Source organism: Triplophysa dalaica, chromosome 5, assembly GCF_015846415.1.
Source record: "Triplophysa dalaica isolate WHDGS20190420 chromosome 5, ASM1584641v1, whole genome shotgun sequence".
Classification (NCBI taxonomy): domain Eukaryota; kingdom Metazoa; phylum Chordata; class Actinopteri; order Cypriniformes; family Nemacheilidae; genus Triplophysa; species Triplophysa dalaica.
Window position 1 is genome coordinate 23,457,055 of NC_079546.1, and position 25,656 is coordinate 23,482,710.

A 25,656-nucleotide genomic window follows, 5' to 3' on the forward strand; every position below is an offset into this window, starting at 1 on the left:
TAACCTACCTTAAAAGAGAATGTTTTGGGAACTTGAAATAAAACTACCTGCCGAAAACTTTAAAAGAATGTTAAAGTATAATATTCCTAAAATGTTACCACTAATGGTGTTAAGAATGTTTTTTGAAAATATCTTTTCCTATCATTGAAATAAATGTTCTGGGAACTAAAATAAAACTACCCGCTGAAAACAGGAATGCAACATTGCTTGGTAATATTCTCAGAACATTTTTAGAACGAAAAAATTCTAGCTGGGTACCTACTTCAACCGACCTAAATATTCACCTGTTTATTGAATTTGTATATAACCTGTCATACCATGCTGTTGTGCACACTGTGGATTCGCGTCTCCAAACGGGCTGCCAAATGCTTTAATGTAAATGTAATTGAAATCGTACCCAGGTTCACAGAGGATCCAGTTTCAAAGGTTAAACTTTCAGCTCTCACATCAGATGAATTTATAGTGTAAAATATTATTGATAGGCTTTAAAAAGACTTACATCTTCAAAAACTGACCTTAGACGAATCATATTACAATCATAAGGTGTATCTCAGGGTTTTTCCTGGCTCAAAATGAGGCGGAGGTGTTGCCATCCTGATCTTGACTTGTACACACACGTAGGCCTACCGTACCTTAATCCACATCTTGCATCTTTACGTCACTTTAAATTATTCAATGATCTCTTATATTAGCTAGAATACAAGAATCGAATCAAATGAGTCATTCGTGTTCGAGTCATTCTGAACGCAATGTGCATTCATACTGGTGAACTCGCTGTGTACAGTATATGCTGATTCTATGCTCCAACTGCACTGATGAAGACATTACAATGATGGACGTCATGTTCATTAGAGAAATTTCAAGAAATTAAACGTACTTGGATGCAAAACCATCAGCCGTTAAACACAACAAGCTCTTGTTCTGCAACTCTTTTTTAGCGCCTCAGTGAGTTGATAACAAAACAGCGCCACAATTCTGGCGTAATGCCGCAGCTGCAGTTTTAAATGATAGTCTTGTGAACACACCATAATTTAGGCGAGAGTCTGAGATGGCACGACATATGACAGGGCCTTCAATTTCTCTGTGCAGGAAATTCCCTGATTCTGATTTGTGAAATATTTCACAGTTCTGATTTTGCCTACTGACCTTTCTCAATGATCAAATTACGTGGGTACAAATTTGAAGTGTTTCCTGAAGAAATTTACTGTAGCTCATGGTTAAATTTCACTTTTTCGCGACGGGGTGCGACCAACCCCTTACGAACAATAAGTAGTTGTCACATCGCATCAGACTGGACATAATAATACTCTTTTCACTGTATGTTTCTCCATTCAAATTAATTTTGTGTGTAAAAAAGTTTAATTTCTTTGTAGTATAGTTGAGTCAAACCAAAAAATGAATCTAACTCAATTGAAGCGGAAAAATAGGAAAAGGGGTTTTCTCATCCAACCCAATTCAAACAAACAATCTCTCCTATTGTCTCTCCTGTCAGTGGGTTACCGAGCAACTCAACATGCCCGAAGGAGAGAGGAAGTGAGGTTTACAATCTGGGTTGGCTCGCCATCTTTGTTCCATCTATTGTGTACGTTTTTGCCCTCTTGCACAAACAATCACGGAAGAATTTCTCCAACATCAGACTTTTCTTTACTGGAACATAAAACCTGACCTGCACAACAGGTCATAAAACATCATATACTCCATCAATACATTCAATAACGTTTTACAAAACTGTAAAGCACAACCTGATCACCACGTCATTCAAACAACTCAAAATAGGGCAAATTACAAAATGACATTAACACAATCAAATTTCATTACACACACTAAACACATATATTCCATTTATATAAACTGTTAAACACTGCATATTTACACAGCTCGCCAGCGATAAACATACAATTATCAAGTTTGTTGTATTTTGTATCAAGGAATATGATGACGACGATCAAAGTTATCCTTTTACTTAGTGAATATAAAAACACAGTACAACACGTCCATTCATTACAGCACTTCCACATACACATTCCAACTCTCTCTGACGGTGCCCATTGCCACCACTGACCTCTACTGGTTATTTCTAGTTCTAGCACCTCACATTACCTACATAAAATCTTTCCCCTTACTTAAAAGCTTCCTCTTAAGTCTTCCAAGCCCACCTTTAGATATAACATTCCACAGAGCAAGGAGGTAACGCTCTTTTATCCAAGCTGATATGTTTTCTAGGCAGGCTGTAATCTGATCTGATGTTGTCTAGGCAGGCTGTAATCTGAGCCACATTGGTATCGTCTGGGTGAAACGAGATGTAGATCTGGGTGTCGTCAGCATAACAGTATGAGAAGCCATGAGAAGCCATGTGCCTGTATGATGGGTCTCAAGGATTTTGTGCAGATGGAAGAAAAGCAGCGGTCCAAGCACCGACCCCTGAGGGACCCCAGTGATCATGTGGTGAGCCGTGTACAGCAAGCCCCTCCATGACACCCTGAAGGGTCTGCCGGAGAGGTAGGATTTGAACCAGCGGAGAGGAGAGCCTGAGAATCCTAGAGATGACAGGGTTGCTAGCAGTATCTGGTGATTAACTGTGTCAAACTAGCAGGTCTAGCAGAATCAGGACTGAGAATTTAGATTTTGCCTTGGCTAGCCGCATTGCTTCTGTGACCGATAGCAGTGCCGTCTCAGTGGAGTGGTTTGTTTTGAAGCCAGACTGCTTGTCATCTAGTAGTTTTTTCTGGTATAGGTAGAAAGAAAGGGTTTTTGCAATAAATGGGAGGAGATGGAGAAGTCTGTAACTGTCGGTAGTAGAGGGATCCACCGTGGATTTTTACCCTGGGGGCGTGACCTGGGCCTGTTTGAATGTGGATGCCGGTGAGCAGGGAGGTGTTGATGATGTGTGTGAGTGCAGGAGTGAGTGTGCTGGATATGTCCTGAAGGAGATTGGAGGGGATTGGGTCAAGGGGACCCTTGGGGTTGCTGGAGAGAAGTTTAGTCACTTCAGTATCAGTCAATGGGGTGAAAGAGGTGAGTTCGGTGTTTGAAGTGAGGGTGGTGTGAACCGAGGTCTGAGGTTTTCTCAGTGAAGAATATAGCAAAGTCTTACCCATTACCTCAGTTCAGGGTGTAACCTTATTTCTGCCATGCACTTCACCGTTTTATGCACACTAAGCGGTGTTCATTTCATCTGGCCCCCATGTGTCTTTCCCCCAATTTTTTCAGTGTACTAACTTTCTTTTTGTTATGACTTTCTTCCTGTTAAGCTGCTTTAAATCAATGCAACATTCTAAAAAGTGCTATATAAATATAAGTGAATGTAATATGTCCTTGTTATGTAATGCCTCTTGAGATGAAAAAAACGGACTATTTGTGCTTGTGATATTGAGTTTCGGGGCTCCAGTTCCAAAATGTTGAGGTTCAGCTGAATGTAACATAAAAAATCAGACAGTCATTTATGCGACTGATTGACGGTTTAATGTTGTTATTGGACTTAAGTTGTGTGACTTTTTTGTTATAAGCATTTTGATGCATAGACAAAAGGGTTACAATTATTAGGTAATATTTATCAATAAGAAAGTTACTTTTTTAAGGAGTTCAATTAACTTCTTTCAATGAAAAGGACAAACAGATTGAAGTAATACATTCTACCTCAATACAATAAATAAGATTTACTTCATATTTTGAGGACAATGATCCGTCTTTAACGCTAGACAACCTAATGGCTTCTATTTTTTTTCTTAACAAAATTTAATAATTTCAGTAATCTTTTCAGATATCATGCAATTAGTTTGCAATATCAAAATAGATTGCAGGCTTCAATATATATTTAGCCTAGTTATTTGGAGGGTAAAAATCATATAAAATTCAAAATTCTGAACGGTCTTCTTTGTTGGGATTCCTTTTCTCAGCAGCATCTTTACTACCGAGTTTTGGAGAAAACACATTTCCATCCGGCTGCAGTCTCCATCTCACTCTTGTGTTCCTTTCTATCCCATGATCCTTCATTTTCTGCTGTATCTACACAAAGTGACACCAAAACATCATAATTATGTGTTTACTGTACTGTACAAAAGACAGTATGCATTTTAGTTTCAACACAAATAGTTTTACACCTACCAACTGTAACATGGTCTCCATCACTGCAGGATCATTTACATTCTGACCAGATTTCACCTCCAGTCTCACAATCTGCTTCTTTCTACCTGTTAGAACATCTTAAGTTGTGAGAAATGGCTGCTGAGAATTTTAGAAAAACAACTTACAACTAACTAGTTACAACTGTGTTTCTTTAATAAGCTCTAACTAAGCCAACATTGTTAGACCTTACATGCTTTTTATACCATACTGACAACAAATGAAAACATGCAGCACTTTACAAAAAAAGTATCTTCCATGTTATTTGAAGTTTTTACACACCAGCCTCGACGTTGATACGCGACAAGCTAAAATTGATTGTATGTTATGTAAAATGTAACTCTTGAACTTTTAAAGTAAATTTTTCTAAACTTTTCTTTTCTTCTGAAGTTGAAATACTTTCTTTTTTGTAAGGGATTGGATCAGTTCGGTGTCAAACTCACTTGGTGGTGGAGATGATGGAGGTGGTGCAACACACTTGTAAGACACATTCAGGTACTTGTAAGTTCCACTACAGGGATCATGGAAAACTTTATAGTCCACGAAAACGGCACAATTGGTTTTTCCATCACATCTGTGACAATGAATACAAAGAATAACAAAATTATAAAAATAATGGCGTATAGAATTTGTTAATCTCACAGCTCTGTAATGACCATTACTCGTCTTACTGAATGGCCATCACACTAAGTGATTTCGTCTCAGTACATTGATCATTTGAGAGATTGATTTGCGGCTTTCCAGTCGAGCAGGTCGTTCGGTCTGTACGCCCATAATTGGATGAAAGGACTTGAATGATTCCGTTACCTGTTGATATGAAAAATAGATTATTTTTAATTACATATTATAATTATTTATTATCCAATTGGTTTAAAGGTACATGCACATGCATGAAACCCAAATTCCCAGAGAACTCACCACAGCTGAGATGAGCAGTCATTGATTCACAGGTCAAAAGAACTTCTAATGGTGCACCTTAGATTAGAATAGAAATGTCAAATAAGCAGTACTGATAATACTAGTTTACATTTGTTGTCTTTTTCTGCTGGTTTAAAGGTTGAGATTACAATGTCAAAACTTGCTTTCTCTCATTACATGAATAGAATGTTTACAAAACCAAGAAACATTCTAAATATAATATTTAGAACTTTTACTTGATGAGACAGTTAACAACATTTAAAGAACGTTATAAGAACAACGTTTCGTAAGCGTGAACCTCCTTCCCATAGAGCACAGGTATATCTGTAAAATGTCTAATAAAGGTCAGAGAGATTCACACGGAAACTTAAGACTTGAACTTATCTATTTGGAACTCATGTTATTCCAGTTAGGAGCTCATTTAGGACAACATTTATTACAGGAAAGCATTTCCTAAGTGCATTACCTTAACTTCAGATAGAGGTATGACAGAAGCGTCCTAACTTGACAAAAATCATAAAAACTTCTTAATCTACAGCTGTTCTAACTCAAGAGCCCGTCTTGTATTGCCTTGTCATAAGGGCAGTAAATTGCATTCCGCTCATTCTCCTCATTCTCACAACTCCACAACTTACTGGTGGAACATTCTTCCTTACTCGGTCTGGTCAACCACATCTCTCAGAACATTAAAAAAACTTCTTAAAACCCATCTCTTCCGTGAATACTTGACAGCCAAATGAGAGAGATTTGTTCTTTCTTTCAACAGGTATAGTTCTTGCTTTTGTTGAAATCTGTAACTTTGTATCAGCACCTGTTGCTCCTGTATGACATATAGCTTATTGCTCCCTGAACTCTCTATAAGTCACTTTGGATAAAAGCGTCCGCTAAATCACTGAATGTGTGTAAATGTAAAGACAAGATAACTTCGAGGCAGGCGCTTGTGTAAGATGAAACCTTCTATAAACATACGTTTTCCATAAAGACCTGCCACAAACAGGAATTATCATGCAATTTTATATAATGGTTGGGTTAGTATAAGCATTACATATACAATATGTGATGCACATTTATATTACTGTGACTCTTTTGCTAAATTGATTTGCTAAAGATTTTTTCTTGATATTTAATACATAGCTGAGAATCACATATGAAACTTACTGTACATGCAAATGAAAGGAAGGACATTTGAGCAGAACTGATCCTCTATCAAACCATCAGGATCTGCAGCACCACAAGGTCGATTCAGACCAGTCATGTCAGGTTGACCAGTCATCCAATTAATGGAGGAAGTGTTGACATTTGTTCCATCCGACCATTTCCAAGAATCTCTGAACAGACCAATCCATGTTCTAGTAAATCCTTGCATCATACTGGTTAGCTGGTCATTTTCAGTTTGACTCTGAATGATGACCAGATCTGTGTGATGCTGTCTGCAGTAACTCTGAGCATCAAGCCAATTCAAGCTGATATTGTGGATAAAAATAAACCTGTTTACTCCCGTTTGTTTTTCTGTAATAACACAAGAACAAAAAGACATGTTAAGGGCATAGCCACAGATTTTCAGTGCATTTAATGTACGTTTTTACAGTGAAATGCTGTATTTTCTAAAAACATAAACATGAAATTAAAGAAACATCACATTATAACATTTATTCAGTGTCATTTCTGTTAAACATTAATTGTGGTAAAAGTTATAGGCTGCTTTTTAATTGGTTCAGTTGCTTGTTATATTCCTGAGTGTTTAAAGGCCGCTTATAGTCCCCTTCTTTTTTAGTAAACACTGTGACATGTTTTTGTGGGCGAAGCACTGCTTGTTTTTTGACAATGACTGGAGAAAATCCAATTTATTTTGACTGCCTGGGACTGTTGTTGAAAATGTGGATTTTTATGGAAGGAACTAGTTTGGCCCACCTGTACACCATCACTCTGAACTGTCAGGACTACTTTCTATACCAGTTAAGTGGTCTAACATCCCCACATACCAGATAAACCAAGCGTGACTAGTAAAGCGAAACTGAGAGCGTATACATGTTTACATGCTTATATGCAGTGTTGCGTAAGTTACTCTGAAAAACTAATGAATTTCTATGTAGCGAGGAAGGCAGGACGGGAGTTTGTTATTGTTTGTTGAGTGATAGTGGAAATCAGCTGTGCCCTGTCCGGTCCATTATCTCCCACGGAGGAGTTCGGGAGCATAAAAGGACGAATCGAGAGGACTGCAGGCGAGAGAGGACCAGGTCAGGACATATGTTTACGTTTGTAGTTATGTTCTTGAGGCCGGCAGTCGACCGTGAGGTGGCTGCAGGCATTTAAGTTCCGTGTTATTGTTTGTTTATTTTGATTAAACTTTATTTAAATGTGCGCCGGTTCCTGCCTCCTTTCTTTTATTTAACCGTATTACATTGGTGCCGAAACCCGGGAGGAAGGAGAGACATGCTGTCGAAGAGCCCTCTGCCAGTCCTCTCTCTCCGCAAGTCCAGTCGATTTGTCCTTTTATGCTCCCGAACTCATCCGTGGGAGTTGGGGGACCGGTGCGCGCACAACTGATTTCCACTATCACTCACGCCACTGGCCCCCTCCCCACGGCTACATACTAGTTACTAATTACATATTAGATTACTGTACAGAAATACTATCCAAAAACTATTTAATTACTTATCACTAATTACTTTCTGTATCCTACATCATCCTTGATTAGAATTGATTCAAGGAAAGAAACTGCTTATTTAATTAATTCAAATAAATAATTACATAGATTATTCTTATTAACTGACCTAAGTATAAGAAATGTGAGTAGTATACCTTAAAGCATACATTTTAAAGTTAGACTCAGAATTTTGATGTAATTTCCACTATTGAATATATTACACAGTATTCAGTTCAATTACATCAGAATTAACCGTAATTAAATTAAGTTAAAATCAAGAGTAATCCCTTACTTTACTTTTTTCAAGGGGAAAGTAACTCGCTTATATATGCGCTTATACCTGAAATATAACTGGTGGGTAAACAAGAGAAGTTTTGGGACACATCCCCCAAACCATAATCCATACTAAAAAAGGATCATTTCTACTGGTCCGCTAGTTTTATTGTGTTTAACTAAAACTGTCGTAATTTTATTCTGGCAAAATGACACTGTTAACATTAATAAAAGCTTTAACTTGGCGGAGGCAAGTCAGGTTGTTCTTGGCCTCCACGTTGTGCATTAAAACCCACACGGCTAGCTGTGTACTGTCCCTTACATACATTAAGCGTCAATAAGTCATATTTTATGCTAATGGTATTCGAGTTAAAAAACTTTATTGTCAGCTAGTAAAAAAGTAATTTTATAAAAAAGTTGAATTTGTCTTTGCGGAGATAAAAAAATCACAGACTTGTAGCCCATAATGGAGGGTTTAATTGTTGTTTACCATCGTAGCAAAAAAAGGGATTGTGTTCAATGCACTGCACATCTCGCCATTTGCCCTGTTCCATTGAACCACATTCCTGTTTTCCATTTCCGTTGTTTGGCTCTCCCAAACTCCAAGACGTAAATGTGATATTTTCATCTTTATAAGACCACCGCCAACTGTTAATATCATTGTATAGCCCAATCCACACTGAAGTCATTGCATGTATCCAGTCTTCAATGCTTTGAATGGTGGCCAGGTCAAAATGATTCTGTCTGCAGTAAACTCGTGCTTCATCCCAAGTCTTCTGCTCCTGGATCAGAATATACTCACACGAGATGCTCTGGAGGAACAGACAGAGTCCTGTTGATAGGAGTTTGTTGAGAGTACAAGTTCAGTTACAGTTATGTTGTGTTACAGATGAACTCACTCATAGTTATAATATAATCACTAACATTTAAAAATGACATTTTATTTTATTTAATATCTCATTCATTTAGGAAAATGAACAAGTGTCTTATCCCTCAAGGCAGGGCTCCAGACTGTGACTTAATGGTTTCATTTTACATTTTCTACAAGGACTCGAGCATGTGCGACCTGCAAATTTGAAATTTGTTCCAATTGTTATTTCTCCTGGAAAGACGAGTAGAACGCAAGCTCGCCTCTAGTGCAGGCTGTGTGTGATGGCCAACTGCCTGCGCTATATTTACATGTGTTGTGAGTAAAAGTGTCCTTCATTTAAATCATTCCCAGTGCGTCTTGAGCAGGATGTAAAGGATTGGTAAGCTTTCATTTTTTAACTGTTTTACCTTTTATATACAAATTTATAAAGACTTTAAACAAACAACCATACACTGTAAAAACGCACGTGAAATTAACAGTGAAATTCAGTTGTTTTCACACAAAAAAACCTGTTATCAGAATGCGTCCGTAAAAAATACGGAAAAACACTGTAAAATTGTCTGTAAAATTAACAGCAAAAATTCTATCGTTTTCATGGAAAAACCCTGTAAACCCTTTTCTGGAACAGTGTTTTAAATAAAATGTAACCGTTGGTTTTTAGTTTTTGGCAGGGCAGGGCAAACAAAGAGGCTTTCTTTTCACAACGAAACACACAGCGTCTACACGACATGGCGGCGGCGGTGACGATAAAATGAGATTTACAAGTATGAGTATTTATTTAGATTTTGGCGGTCTTAAGTCGAACCATGTTACGATGTGACGTACGTTTGCCGGGGTGTGGTAACACGAGGCGTTTCATGCAGGTCTGTGTTCGCATTCACTTTTAGATAGAATGCATCTTTTGTTCCGAAACTTTCATTTTAGCAATTTTACATGTCTAATACATGCATGGGCAACTTATAACACAAGGAAACAGAAAGGCTACAGTGCTCCTAGTAAAAAAAAGGTAGTCAGGAGCCCTGCCTCAAGGGACTATTTGGACAAGCAGCATATTTCTGCATACTTGAAAATCAGAATGCTATTGAAAGTGTAAAAAAAACATCAACATTGAAGCATGTGTGAGCATTGCTCAAAATTAAAACATTACAGCAATGCTACATCGAAATAATGTGAAATATACAAATATAATAATAGTTTATTTAAATTTAATCGGATTCTGAACCGGAATCGTTAGGCAAAACAGGATCCGGATTGGGAACAGGAATAATTTCTCACGATAGTCTAGCCATTAGATGTCGGCCCTTTTCCCAAACCGGTTTGGAGCCTGATAATTATTGCTTCAGGCTATATTAATGATTAATGATTTTCTTCACTTCTTCGTTTCCTTCAACAATCAAGCGCAAATATGGACCCCTGTAATTTTAATGCTAATACTAACTTTTGTTCATTTTTGTCTTTCTTCCAGTAAAGCTGCTTTGCGACAATGAAACATAGTGAAAATTGCAATATGAATAAAACTGAATAAAATTTACAGTCTGTGCTCAGGTCAGGTCAGTTTTATGGTCACGTTTACGTCTAGATAAACATTTACATTTACATTTAGTCATTTGGCAGACGCTTTTATCCAAAGCGACTTACAGTGCACTTATTACAGGGACAATCCCCATGGAGCAACATGGAGTAAAGTGTCTTGCTCAAGGACACACTGGTGGTGGCTGCTGGGATTGAACCAGCAACCTTTGATTTACCAGTTCAGTGGTTTAACCCACTAGACCACCATCTCCAGTTAAACTATATATATATTATTAAACTTTATATTAAACTATATATTATTTTGCCAAATAAATGACCATTTTAATGTTATCGGTATCAGCCCAATAATACAAATAGGCCGATATATTAAAACCGATATATTTTAAATAATTTCCTCTGGTTGAATGATTCCTCTCTTGTTACCTATTAGACTTGTGGCTATTGAAAACACTTTTCTGTGTTGCACCGAGGAACATTTATAATCTGTTTATTAAATAGATATTATACCAGACATTTTAAAAGTTAAAGAATCTTTATGTAAGCAAAGTAGACTTGATATATGATTTTCAGAAAAAAAAGATAACTAAATGATACCTTGTATTCTGTAGTCAAAGTTTTATAACAAAGCAGTTGTAAACTTTTTTCCTTTTGTTGCAGGCTCAGAAAGATCTATATTCATTTTAAGATACTGTACCTGTATATCGGCCAATATATTGGTTATCGGCTTCCATGGATAAAGAATGATGTAGTACCTGAGACCGATCAGACACGCATAACTAATTCAATTTCTTAAATATTACAACAACACCCCTCACTACCCCCAAACTGCAACTTACACCAAGGGCAGGACAAGATCTCTGGTGACCATAGCAACTCACACCAAACCATCAAGATAGAGTATTTTACAACCGAATGGAATGTAGGGAGCTGAACTCTCTTTACTCACTTTGGGGACAGACATACAATCCTAAATGCATTTATATTTACATATATTCATTTATAATATTTCCATGTATTAATGTTCTTGTTGTTATGTCTGTTTTAAACATTAATCCAAAGTATCCATGAATGTGTGTTTAACAACTGGAATTATTAGATTTGTAGTAACTCATTTAACCAAGATGATATTTAGTTCATGTTTGGTTTCTATGAGCTACGTTTGTGATATCCTTAATGTTGATGTTTGTGTTTTGGTAACTCTTTTCATATTAGTTTTATCAAACTCTTAGAAGTCTTCTTAGTGAACATCCAATCAGCCTTCACACGCAAAACAACATCTGAAAGACAAAGACAATTCACTTTCCCTCCAAAGTTGCCATCTCCTGATTGGATCAGTCACGTTTGTAGGATGTGACATCCTTACAGTTTAAAAGAGACCAAGAGAAGAGTCTCTTAGTGTGTCGGGGGTTTTAGGAGTTGTTATTCAGGTTCTCAGTTTGTGGGGGTGTGTTCTGCATCTCCTTGCATCCGGCATCTCCAAAGGATGGACTAGAAGAAGACTTCACCTTTAACTCTTAAGTTTGTTTCAGGGTGAGGCATCGTCTTTCCAGATATAGATTCTCTGCATAAAACTGGTTTTCTCTGATCACTTTCAGCCAAGATTACCTGGAGCCAAACTGCATCAGGACACTTTCTTTCTTTTGACGGGCAAGACGTGCAAGTATCAAACTTAGTCTTATTAATGGATGCTTAGAGCATCATTAATCCTTTTCACAAAGGTGCTTTACAAGAAGAAATGTTTAGTTCAGGCTATTGATGTTCTGAATATCATATACTGCCATAAATCCATGCTCTGTTCATCTCTCTGCTTCAACTTAAACCTTCTTCCAATGCTTAACTGTATATGTGTGTGTGTTAGACTAGTATGTGTCTTGTCTAGGTAATAAAGTCCTGTTTTATTTCACACGTGATGTTGTTTGTAGTTCATGCTCATAATCCGGAGTCCCTAAACATGCAGATTCTTGCTACCTGCTCGTAATGCTGATTGATTTCCCCAAATCATGAATTTGATCCAGATAATTATAATTGATCATTATTAATTAAATTCATCCCAATTTGGGTTGATATGTGTTTCCCTTACAAATGGAGAATATATTACTTATAATTGTGATCAAAGCTCATGATAATTCTTACATGTTTGATGAAGAATAGTGTTTAAATAATTCTGTTCCTCATTGAATTCACTACAATGATCAGATATCATTTTCTGCCAAAATGTACATATCGATGCATACCTAGTTACATCACACTCATAAACATTATGAAGAACATTTACATTATCATTTTGATCAGAGCAGAAGCTGCAGACGTCAATGTACAGTGACAGGTCTTTACATGCAATCCATACAGATATACAGTACCTCATACCATCACATTCACTTGCACACAAGAACAGTGCCAAACCACAAACTACATAAAGAAATTACTTCCCAAGCAAGTAACATGCGTATTTGCACTCGTTCTGCTTACCGGGAGGCTGCTGAGACCAGCTTTATCATTTTGCATTACTATTACACCATTTAAGAATTTATAGTGTCAAGGTTTTGGCTGTTATTAATACATAATCTCACTCTCTAAAATCACACAAACTGACAGTTTCTCATCAACATTTACCGATTATTATATAACCATCCAAGTCTCATTTGGTATTACTCAATATAACAATTGTGCTCTATCATAGTGAACACAAAGTTCCAGCAGTCAGAGGAAGAGAACCCAAACACTTTGAGTCAAGAGCTCAACTAAAGCAAACACTCTTCAACATAATGATGACATCAAATGACAAACCCGTCACATCTAAACCTCTAAGATCACAGTTTGAGCACACAGTGAGTTTGATGTGAGGTTATATTTTAACCTCATCGTGAGTATTCTGTAAACTCATGGTGACATCACTGTGAGATTGCTGTGACATCATCGTGTTGACTGGGTTTACTTTTTATTAGTGAATTTAAATGATTTTATATTTGTTTTGGGAAGCATTTATGGTTTGATTTCTTCCAAGAATAATCTGAAATGATTTAATATAATTGAACCACATTTGGATATTTCAAGTCTAAATATTCTTATTTGTTTATTATTTTGGGAGGAGAGTTTAACCAAACTACGAATAATTTTTTTAATAGATCACCTCCTATCTAATAGTCCTGCAGGCCTTCATAATTTGATATCTAAACCATATCGACAAAATCAACAGGTTGAATGATTTAACAATGCAGAAATACCCTGTCAAATAGTTATACCAGCTTAAAATAAACATGTTGGATTAATTTTCAGTGCAACATCCTATCAAATTGTCCCACCACTATTAAATAAATATGTAGAATGATTCAACAACAGAAATACAGTAATACACATTTAAATTGCAGTATAAAATGTACCAGATGTTTTTATTGTGCAAAAAAAGCCGTAACATTGATGTGCATATGTCTCCGTCGTTTTCCTCGCACTAGTGTCATCGACGGCTAATGAAGAGCACTAGGACTCTGCAGTGTGGCTACTCGGGATGAGGAACGAATCAAACATGGTGCATTCGTGTAATTCGATACGATGAAACAACCGCAGATGCTTTGCCATATTACTGGTGACACCATATTGCAACATAGTAGTATTTCACAATAACTACACTTAGCTTCATCTCTTTGTGATTTCACAAAATATAGCCGCACTTTAGAGTGCATAGCACGGTCCATCATGTGAGCTGACTTTTACAATTCAAGCGGAAGGTCCTCCCAATGTCAGGTCAGGTGACTCAGCTCTTGACGGATGACGTGAAAGTTATGTGACCGAGCGGTCCGAAATTGTTAAGTGGAATCAAAATCTTTTTAAGGATCAGATTCCACAATTGGAATCAAATTTCGATTCCCAACCCTAGTTTAAGATGATATATTTGATAAATGTCAGTCAGGTTTCATGAGACTTACTTCCAACAAAATAAGAGTATTTAACCGAATTGCTCTTTTTGTCAAAAGTGTGAAGAAACAACTATTCATTTATTTTGGGATTGTGTGAATAGTAAAATATTTTGACCATTACAACATCACACTATCTCTGTAGTTTAAATACAGCAGCGAGTCTTCATCACTAAGCCTTACACATCACGTGCACTCAGGGACAATTCTGTTGATTATATTTTGCTGGTACCTTCTAATATCTTTAGTAAGAACCAAATGCGCTTCATTTGAACCCTTTCGCTCCGAGAGCGCTGCTGAAGACCTGCAGACACTAAGAGCAGGCAAATAAATGGACACTTTTACTGTAATGTGAAAATGCAGCAGAAGCCTAATAAAGTGTGTTTTAGCTCTCAGCAGATTACTGTTTCCATACACACTTTAAGCCCTTTCCTGCTGTTTCCACAGTAATATATTTTCAACACTGTTGCCAGCTGGTTACTGTTGGTCACCCATCTACCAAAGCTCTTATTGAGGTGTGTTTTTTTTGTAAGTCACCATTAGTGTGATCAGTGAATTGATTTGATGTGTTGTTGGCTCTCATTATATAAAATTATCTTTTCCAGACGTTGTGCTCTGAGCATGTTTGTTTTAGAAACGACATTGTGCAATTAATTGACATACAGAAATGTAAACCATTATAAAAATGTGGTTTTAATATACAATAGTGCTCGCTCGATATGTAGACAAAAATTAATCTGCAAAAAGAGTTGGACACTCCGAGACCTCAACAATCCACATATGAATGTAAAAGTACAATGAATAATGAATAATCTAACTGGGTCTTAACAATGTGTCCACATTTAAATCAGTGCAGTTGTAATCAATGATAATGTTATGTGCACAGTTCTATTATCAGGAGTTATCTAAAGATTATCTGAGTAACAATATCTTACAGTTTAATGCACTGAAGCTATAGTTTCACATTTATCATAAATAACATGCAAGTTATACATAATGAACAGAATATAACAGAACGCAACCATTACAGTATTTATCTGAAATATCAATATTATTCACTGTAAACCTCAGTATAAGGAACTGAATTAACAACAGTTTCAATTATCCGGCCTACCTGAGCATTGTTTCTGACCATGTCCATCCCTTTATGACCACCATGTACCCATGATGGCTACTTCCAGCAGGATAATGCACCATGTCACAAAGCTCCAATCATTTCAAATTGGTTTCATGAACATGACAATGAGTTCACTGTACTAAAATGGCCCCACAGTCACCAGATCTCAACCCAATAGAGCATCTTTGGGATGTGGTGGAACGGGAGCTTCGTGCATCCCACAAATCTCCATCAACTGCAAAATGCTATCCTATCAATATGGGCCAACATTTCTAAAGAATGCTTTCAGCACCTTGTTGAATCAATGCCACGTAGAATTAAGGCAGTTCTGAAGGTAAAAGGGGGTCAAACACAGTATCAGTCTGGTGTTCCTAATAATCCTTTAGGTAAGTGTATTTACATATTAGAACCCTGTATCCAAAACATACCCAGAAAGCAAAAGATGGCTCCCCGACTGATTAAACAAGTACTTCCAAATAAAATATCACAATATGGTATATTAAGCAGGCAAAACAACAAGACAAAATAAAACAATTCCAAGTACAGGGAAACATATGCTGCCATCCTCACGCCGCCATTTCCCCCTCACCCCCTGAGGTTACGGTAGGGGAAACACTTTACAATGTCCTGATGTCACAAAAATACCAATAAGAACATATTGTAACCTTGAGTCATAGTGACGGCTAATACTAGATTATGTTTTTTTTTTAAATGACGGGCAATACAAATGTCTAGCTCAAGCAACGTCTACATTGTACTAATTGTACTGATATGCTTGTCCTCTAAAAGCAAGCCGCAGGAACGGTCTGTGTCGAGGGAGGATGGACACATGAAAGTACACATCTTTCTGCGGTTCTATTGCCCCCTTCTCCAGGAGGGCAGCAACCTCCAACCAAAGCACTTGGCAAACTGTCACATAGCCTAATGCAATGGAACCCTGAGCCACCTGGAAGGCCTATCCACACAATTGTATATGGTAATTATTGATGCCTTTGTGTGTAATCAATTCAGTTGTAACACAACAGTTTTTGAATCAATTGTTTGGTTCTTATCAAAGCCATAAAACTGCTTTAGCCTCATGTTGTAGTAGCACAGACATCACAGGACAAATGTTACACATTAATAGACATTCAGACAACTTGCATCATCATTTAGACGTCATCATCTGACAAGAAATGTGTCTTAAAGGGCCGCAATCTCAGAAAAGGCTCTTTTAAATGTTTATCTAGCAGAATTTGACCTCCCGGTAGCCGATAAGGTTAAAAAAAATAGATGCTCCGGCGGCCAGGCGCCCGGAAGACCAGGCTACCAGCCAATCGCCTTCCGCCGGATGGATCTCCGTCCCCCGGGGTCGCGGCGAGTGGATGCGGGTCAGTATATCATGGGTTTCGCCAAAACAAATATTCTCAAGAGTGGATCAGTACCAGCTGTTCACGATCAAGTATTATCTCCAAAAGAAGTAAGTATTACACATCGTTTTTAAATCGCCTTACTTGAATTATGTGTTAAGCATGTAAGGAGCTGTTATGTTGAATGTAAGTGTTAAGACAAATAGCGCTCATCTTGTGAACAACATCATTTCTGTAAAGCTTGTTCATTACAACGAATAAAAATTATAACAGTGTCTTTCTCAGTGAGTTCAGTGTTTTCTCGTATGTCATTTGTGGGATAATACTAAGAGCGGATAGAAACAGAGTTCGTATTTGTAAGACAATGAGGTTACGCAGAAATTGCTACTCACAACGTAATAACACCTGGTTGCTGATCTTTATATAACTGTCGGACATATACAAGTACTCTGATAGCATATTTATGCCTGTATCTGTGTTTATGTCTGTTAGTAATATGCATGCACATGATTAATCTTCACTGGCCAACATTTCACACAGCAAATGGTCAGTATATGTTGTTCTATCTATGTTTTGGTCTTTTCCATTTAATTTGTATTTATGAACAAGGCGTTAAGATGATTTTTACCACAGTTAGTGTATGGTTTTGGTTGGACAAGGCTTAACAGACCCAATTGCGCTTTCCGCCATATTGCTTGTCTTGATGTCATCCAAAGCTAGTTTGTATACGGAGAGGGGTGCAGGAGATCATTTGCATTCAGAGAGACTCACACAAAACAGCACGATTTCCATTGCAGCCAAAAATGGCCATATTCTACATCTTGTAATGAAAGATATGTGATATATTTTGAGATGAAGCTTAAAAGACACATTCTGGGGATACCACTGAATATTTTTACATTGCAGAAAACACATGGGATTGCGGCCCCTTTAACACACTGTTACAATGGCAGAAGTAAACCTAACTTAACATTAAAAGTCAAGAGTCAAGAGCCCAACTAAAGCAAAAACTGATCACAATAATGATGATTTAATTCATTAAGACATTCATTAAGGCTTAAGTGATACTGATTTAAAGTAAATGACATAATGCAATAGGTAACATATAGACGTCTTGCTGTGTTCAGATCTGTTATCTCAATTTATTTCAAACCGCCTTATTGATTCATTTCCATTTGAGAAACTGAAATTAGTCTGAAAAACATCATATTTGAACCAATTTGAATGAAGTCCCAGTATTGTGGTTCTTTATTGACAACAGCACAGGTCTGCTTCCCCAAAATAGCTTCGGTTTTCAGAACTTTATAATAATGAGTACAAAATATTGTGCAGGAAAACCCTTGAGCCTGAATATGTTGATGATTTATGTTTGATTAAAGAATACGAACTGTAATTAATGACAATGTTTTGTAATAAACAATATTGTTTTGGTGAAGTCTTTGTTCAGTTGATTTGTGATTGCTTTGACAAACATGGGTAGTGTTTAACAGATTGAGTTAATTGATCATTTTTGAGTTAAGATTTAAACCTGTTTGTTTCATTAAACGTTTGTCATTAAAACAATTTTTAAGAAAAAAAAACACTTGTGTATCTGACTGTGTAGTAGTTGTTTTGTTATATTTCAGTTTTCATTAAAATATTTATGGTTTCTTACAACAAATGGTGATTTAAATGACAAACACATGACATAATCAATCAACCTGTGTTTTAAAGTTTATTTGTTTAATATGTTATTTATTTATATTGAATAAAACCTTATAAAGCTAAATTAGTTTTGTAACTAAACAAACATAAATTCAGACATTTAACATTTAGATGAAAAGTGTCACACTGACCTGAGAACAGCAGCACATGAATGGGTTTTTCCATTTCTGATGGCTTCACAAGTATGAAATGAATCTGAAACGATGAAAATATTTTATTGAATCATAACAAACACTTTAAAATGATAAAAGTGAGTCAAAGTGAAGTGACTGAATCATAAGACGTTTACCTGCATCAACAGTCAGGAGTGAACATCACACTGTCAGTCTCAACATGTCAGCTCTAATGTCCTACACAAATGTGTGCAACCGCCTAAATGCAAAACCTGTTTTAGTTCGGAGATCCAGAGACTGATTCCCATTTGAAATTAGTTTGCAGTGAGTCTTTAGGATTGGCTCACATGTGTGTCTGGGTTTTAAACGCATGTATTTCATAGTGGTTTAAGCAGAGATGGAATTGGTGGGGGTTGGTGATCTTGAAATAAATAAAACTTCAATGACTTTCTATCCTATTAGATCACATAAAACCAATGTCAAAGCTAGCATTTAAGCTAGATCCTCATAATAGACGTCAGTAGGTTCTGAAGTCTGAAGAAAGGCGAAACAGACCTGACTGAAGCCTCTTTTCCTCTGTCATGGAACCAGCTAACATGGACCTTCTTTTTCGAGGGGGGGTAAAAAGTGATAGATTTTGTCAAAATTGTTATTGTTTCAATTGAGTAGGATTAATTGACTCAGATGTTGTCATTTCTGGACAAGAATGTGAAAGATCTCTCACTGGAAGCCCTACATGAATCTTTCGAAGATTATCAAGTAAATGAACAAGATTTTATCATCCCTAAACACTCTGAGTAAATAATCTCACATTTTTACAGACACAGAAGGCATTTTGAGTCAATGCAAATGCATCTCAGACATACGTTAAACATCTTTTGCATAGTTCAACGAATATCTGAATTCCATTCACTTGATGGTATTAAAGAAATTAAAGGTTCAATAATCTTCAGTATTTATGAGTTGAACTTTGAAAAATTGTAGGACTTGAACGTCATAGTTTCCATAAGTGGCCTCTGCAGGTGCTGTTTTTCATACGTTAATGGCTTTTTGATCACCTGCTGTCACGCTCAATTGAGTTTTGCTCGCTTCATTTAAGATGCATATGAGACACATCTGTGTGTTTGAACCCTGATCTTCTCGTACACCACTTGAGTTAAATAACTTCTGTTAAAAGTTAAAAAGTTAAAATAACTAGCAAGTTATCAGACAAGTGTCTATTTGAGTGTACAACACTCTTAAACTCATTCTAATTATTTATGATATGGTGTCATAAAATGATATGATATAATTCAAGCTTGTAAATGCTGATAAACTTTATTTTGATGTGTGCCGCCGACTTAACAATGTTGATGATTAAATCAACTTAAATATCTGTGTTAACGAAAATATGTGTTCATTGGTTTACAGCAATATTTAAGTTGCAACTCAATGTTATTTCCTTGATAACACATCTGCTGACTTCTCCTCAAGCAAGCAGAAATGTGTTTGAGGTGTTCATTCATCTTATCTGATCCGTGAATGATGTCTGCTGCATTAAAGCGGCTTTGCTGAGACTGAGAATGGAACTCTCCACTTCCTGCCATGTTTTGCATGACCCTGGATAATGAGAGTCACTGAAGATGTAAAGTGTTATTATAGGGATTCTAATTAGGTTCATGTTTTGCTGAAAAGTCGATTATTTGCAAGGGTTAACAAAACACTGAAGAAGCAACTTTAAAGAGACTATATAAAAACAAAGTATTATTATTATTAACTATTAAGACTATTGGTCAGGTGTTTATAGGATAGCAGCTCATTTACATAAAGCTTTAGACAGCACTTTTAGCTTTGATCTAATGCCAGAAGCTCTGGCTCCTCTACACTCTAAACAATGCTGGGTTATTCCTGTAAACACATTTTGGGTTAATTGTGCTGGGTCATAATTTTGGGTTGTTTGAGGTACTGTAAACACACAGTTGGGTTGCTCATGCTGGGTCAAATGGACTGTAGGGGTTATTTCACGACTGAACAGCTGGGTTGGGTTATTTTGACCCAACCGGTTTGTTCATTTTTCCACTTCATCGAACCTTCTGGATCCTTCACGCGTCTCCTTGTCAGACGGCAACGCACATCACAGCAAGCTGATTTTATAAGGTAAATAAATATGATAATATGATTATTTTTAATAACTTGTGGTAAGAGCACACTGATTTTACTGTTTAATGCAGTATTTGATCTGTCGCTGTGCGGAGGAAGTGTTTTATTCTGTGATTGATTAACATTAAGTAATTTAGCAGCTTAGCATGCTATTTTTTTTTACAAAAAAAGTCCTTAACAATCGCTGTATCGTTATGTTATATATATGTGTGTGTACGTGTGCATATTTTTACTTTAAAAGGTTTTTATCCTTCACGTTAAATCCTCATGGAAATGTATGAACTAGCCTTAGGTCAGAAATACATGGTATAGTTCGGTTACTGTTTGTCTACTGTATGGCTTTGTACTGTTTAGTCAGAATTAGATAATTTCATACAAAACTTGATCTAAGGGGACATTTTTTTCAAGTGTCTGTGACGTGCCGGATCCAACCAACTAGCAATAATTTAAAATTTAGCATTTTCACGCTTTTTTCCCCTCAGGTAACGTTACCGTTAGCTGCATTAGCTAAAAGCTAAGCCTCTTAATCTCACTGATTATTACAATTAATGACAAGGTAATGTTTGGAAAATTAAACAGAAATTTCCTTCTGACACACGACAGCAAACGATAGAAATAACTGACTTTTATACCATTTTGCAGCTGGTAAAAATACTAGTGTTCTAATAGTTTTGGCCATCACTGTGTGATTTATGTATATCCTCAGAAGTAAATGATATACAATATGAATGTAGTGAATGAAGTAAAATACTAAAAGTGAAGTTTGAAGTTTTCTTCTAAAATTAGCATTTTTATAAGGCCTCTGTGTTTGTTCATTAAATGCATTTTAACTTAAATGTTGGTTATGTTTTAAGACTAACTTTCATATATTTAACAGGTGGGGACTTTCATGGTGGAATACTTGCAAAACGCTGAGACCAGTGATATAATCTTCACATTTTGTGCCTTGGGGGACGAGGCAGCAACTACATCCCAGACCTTCACCATTGTTTCGGGACATGCCATTGAAAAACTGACTTGTTGCTCAGTTGATCTGTTTCAAGTCCTTTTCTGTGCTTGATGTTAACTAAGCAGTCTCTTCCTACTTAGAAATTTCTCCAGCATGCAGTTTATCGTATTGATGGACATAAGTCTTCATGTGGGAAGTTTTTGAGGACAACAGTTTTTTCTGGGCACTTGTAACATGCTTTAAGTTGTCACATGTATTGTCTGTTGTTTTGAGTCTTTGTTTGGCTTAGTTTTAATGGCACACTGTTTGGACTGATTCTCATGTGTCAATAATATATTTTTGAGAGTTCTAATGCTGCAATGTTGATGTATAGAATAGGAATCTTCAGTGCCTAATACACCCAGTTTTGTGTTTTTAAAGAAACTGATCTACAAAAACTTGTTTTTATGTGTCTGTAGGTGTTGGATGAAATGTATGACAATTGCACCCATTCAATAAATGTAAAGAAATAAATTTAATAAAAATGCATATTTACAATTGCATTTGTTTTGCGTAATTGTATTACATATAAAATATAATAATTTTACATTCCCTTGAGATTATATATTTTTATTGGTAATTATAAAAGTAGCAAGGCAATGAGACAACATATAACCCAATGTTTAGGTTATGTTAACCCAGAAACACAGTTAACCCGACCCACTAGTTGGGTCAAACAAACAACCCAGCATTTTGGGTCAAATGGTTCAACCCATCACTTGGGTCAAAATAACCCAGCGCGTGTTCTGTCCCATAGTTACCCAGCAGCTGGGTTAAGGTTGGGTTATTTTCTAACCCAGCAATTCTTAGTGTGTACATTCTACTATGGTGGCTGGTGTTCTAGACATGCTCAGTTTGAAAAGAATGGACAGCATGATCTGAAGGTTTACAGTGTCAAGTGAAGAGGATAACCCTTTACTGATCTATTCATGTTGAATCAATGATTTAGGCATTTATTTAGCACATTATTGTGTTTTGCTGTACACCCAAAGCACTTTACAATTATATGAGCGGTCTCTCCTCAACCAGCACCAGTGTACCAGATAGTCTTTGTATAACTTTAACATCATGTCTTGATAATGTCTGTCCTCTCACATCTAGGCCTGCACGTATAACACTCTCTTGCCCCTGACTGTCTGAGACTATGTGACCATTGGATCAAGCTAAGGGCTGCGGAGAGGAAGAGGTGCAAGTCTAGAGATCCTGCTGAACTCATTAATATCTTCATCAATATCTTCTCAACTCTTTTGTACTGACTTGTACTGAGACTGCTGTCCTGCCTGTCGTTGAAAACCTATGGCAGACAAGAGCTTAGTCTCTGTCCTCATTCTGCTTAAGGAGAGTAGGGAGGGAGGAATGCACCATAGATGCAAAGCAGGTGGGAGAGAGGGAAGTTAAGGGTGGATGTTGAGATTACAGGGGGAGTTACAGTGAACTGGATAAAGAAATGATAAGAAACATGCATTGTAGTAACTAGAAAATAATGAGAGGATGTTTAAAAGATCAAAACTATGCAGATATTTCTAAAGTGCTGTGAACTCCTTACATGTGTTTTCGAAATATGTTGACGACCTTGTTAAAAACTTGTCAGATGTCTTAATGTCAGAGAGGTCAAGCCAATGATGTCTCAGTGACAACCAACGCTACCATAGAGCGACCAAGGGACCTGGCAGCCTGACAGGTCACCCCCAACAAGACATCCGTGACAAGTTCCAAGTTTTTTAAATCTAGAATTCATGTATCATTATTTGCAAAAATAAAACTTAAAAATGATTCTGAAAAAATGCAGTTTATATGAAAATCATCTCACATTCTAGCATGTGAGTTTATTGTTTTCATTACCAAAGTTTTTTTCTTGCATATTTTTGTTCATTCTTTAATTTAGTGTTAAGTTTGGCACAAAAACAATCCCATAAACAAGGACATCTCCAGAACTTCTTGATCTCCTTGTGGAGGTCCGCGACAAAGGGCTGGCACCTCCATGGAGGCTGAACATTATGCTTCAGATAGTGCTCATCCAGCAACCTCTGGGGCAAGGATTAGCCTAGGCCAACATTTTACTGAGCGACTGCCTTCATTAGTGCCTCCACAAGCTCCGCATAGGCTGCACTTAAGATGTGTGTGACAAAATCTTCCCTTTTTTTAATTGAATACTTATATTAAGATTAAAGTTTCCTGGTGTCTGAAGTCTATCATCAGGAGTTTAATAAAGCACTCTGGTAAATAGTGGAGTCTTTAACCTTGTTTTACAGAAAAATGGGAGAATAGTGTTTGATTCACTCTGATTATATCAGGATTACTAACTCTCACACATTTGCAGTGAGAGACACGTTATAAATCTGGGGAAGTCATATTAGTCACTATATAAACATTATACTCTAAACATGGCTGGGTTAAAAACAACCCAATTGGCATTCCAGTTTTGCCACTAATTAACTCTATGGGCAGACTTCCAGATAGCCAAAAAAGCGTAGCAGCTAATGCTAATGGCCTGTCCTCAGCGAGATGCAGAAAAGGAGTTAGGATGCTAGGTTTTAATGAATGTTAATGGATTTTGTTTGCCATTACGAGTTATTACCGACTCTTTTATCTCCATATAATAAGAGTATCTCTTGACTCAACTCTGTTATGAACACGTGTTCAGTGAACAGTTTAGAAAGTTAGAAAATATTTACCCAACAAAACCCATCGTTTTAAAGACATGTGCTACTCCACAGAGCCATACAGATGACATTGGGCCTATTTAAGGGTGGAAATTGTATTTCTATCCGACTCATTAAAGACATAATGTCCATTACTTGTTATGTGGTCTAATTTTTATGTTACTTGAGGGTGAGTTGATTATTGTAGTCAGTTTAAGAGTATTGAATAAACACAAACTTACCTTTAAACTTGTCAATGAGACTGGGTAACTGCCAATGAGTTTTTCCCAAAAGCATCGATTTGATTTACTGAATAGTGAAAAAAATGACATTATGAACTACACCACTTAACACATTAAGAAACCACACATGCAGTAAATCAACTCGTTAAACAAAGGCTGCCACACTCGTCTTCCTTTATCATATGCACAAACCTGACTGGAACAGACTTTCTGTAACAAGTCCAGACTAAAAGTTTGAGCAAAAGTCTTGTAGTGTATTTCATCCTTAAAGCAGGGGAAGACCGTACTCTTCTAATTTTTACTATGTACAATACTGCAGCCTTCTGCTAACATCGTGCAACAATGTCAATCCACTTCATTTTATATTTAGTTTAGCACCTCATGTTCTTTATTATACAACAGTTGCTTGCCATTTTAAATGCCATATTTAGCGTCAACATTATACAAACACACAGCACAAGCTTACACAACATGAAAATCTCTTTTAACTGAAAAAGTGGGTAGCTCTCACAATTTGCGTGCTTTGGATCGCCGTATTAATATTAAAACTCCGATGTCTTTACACCGCCAGGCGTTAAATAAGTGCTGTCTGGTGCTAAATTATATGGAACGCGAACGGGGACAATACTCTTAACATGAAACGCGTGAAATTTGGACGCGTCAACACAATCAATTTGTACGCGTAAATACGAATGTTGAGTTCGTGTATTTGCGTCAGACCGTACACCAGCCAATAGCGTTGCTCTGTTTAAGGTTATATTTGCATTTGTGATGCGATGGCACGTTGCTATATGCGTATATAAACGTCAGACGACAATTATTTGCGTGAGAGATGATGCGCTGTTAGGTAATCAAATACCTATGCAAACGTCACACGTAACATTTGTTCGCGAATGAGTTCGTAATTGTACGTTGGCATTTACGTAGGCAAACGTCGATGTTCTGAGTGATACGTTGGTTGTGATGTCAGTCCTATGTCATGGCTTGTCATCTCATCTTTCGTCCCAGAATCCCCGTTTTAACTTTGGCAGTTTTTGTCTCCGAAGGTGGAAAAGTCGAATGATCTCTAGGATGGCTCTTAGAAGTT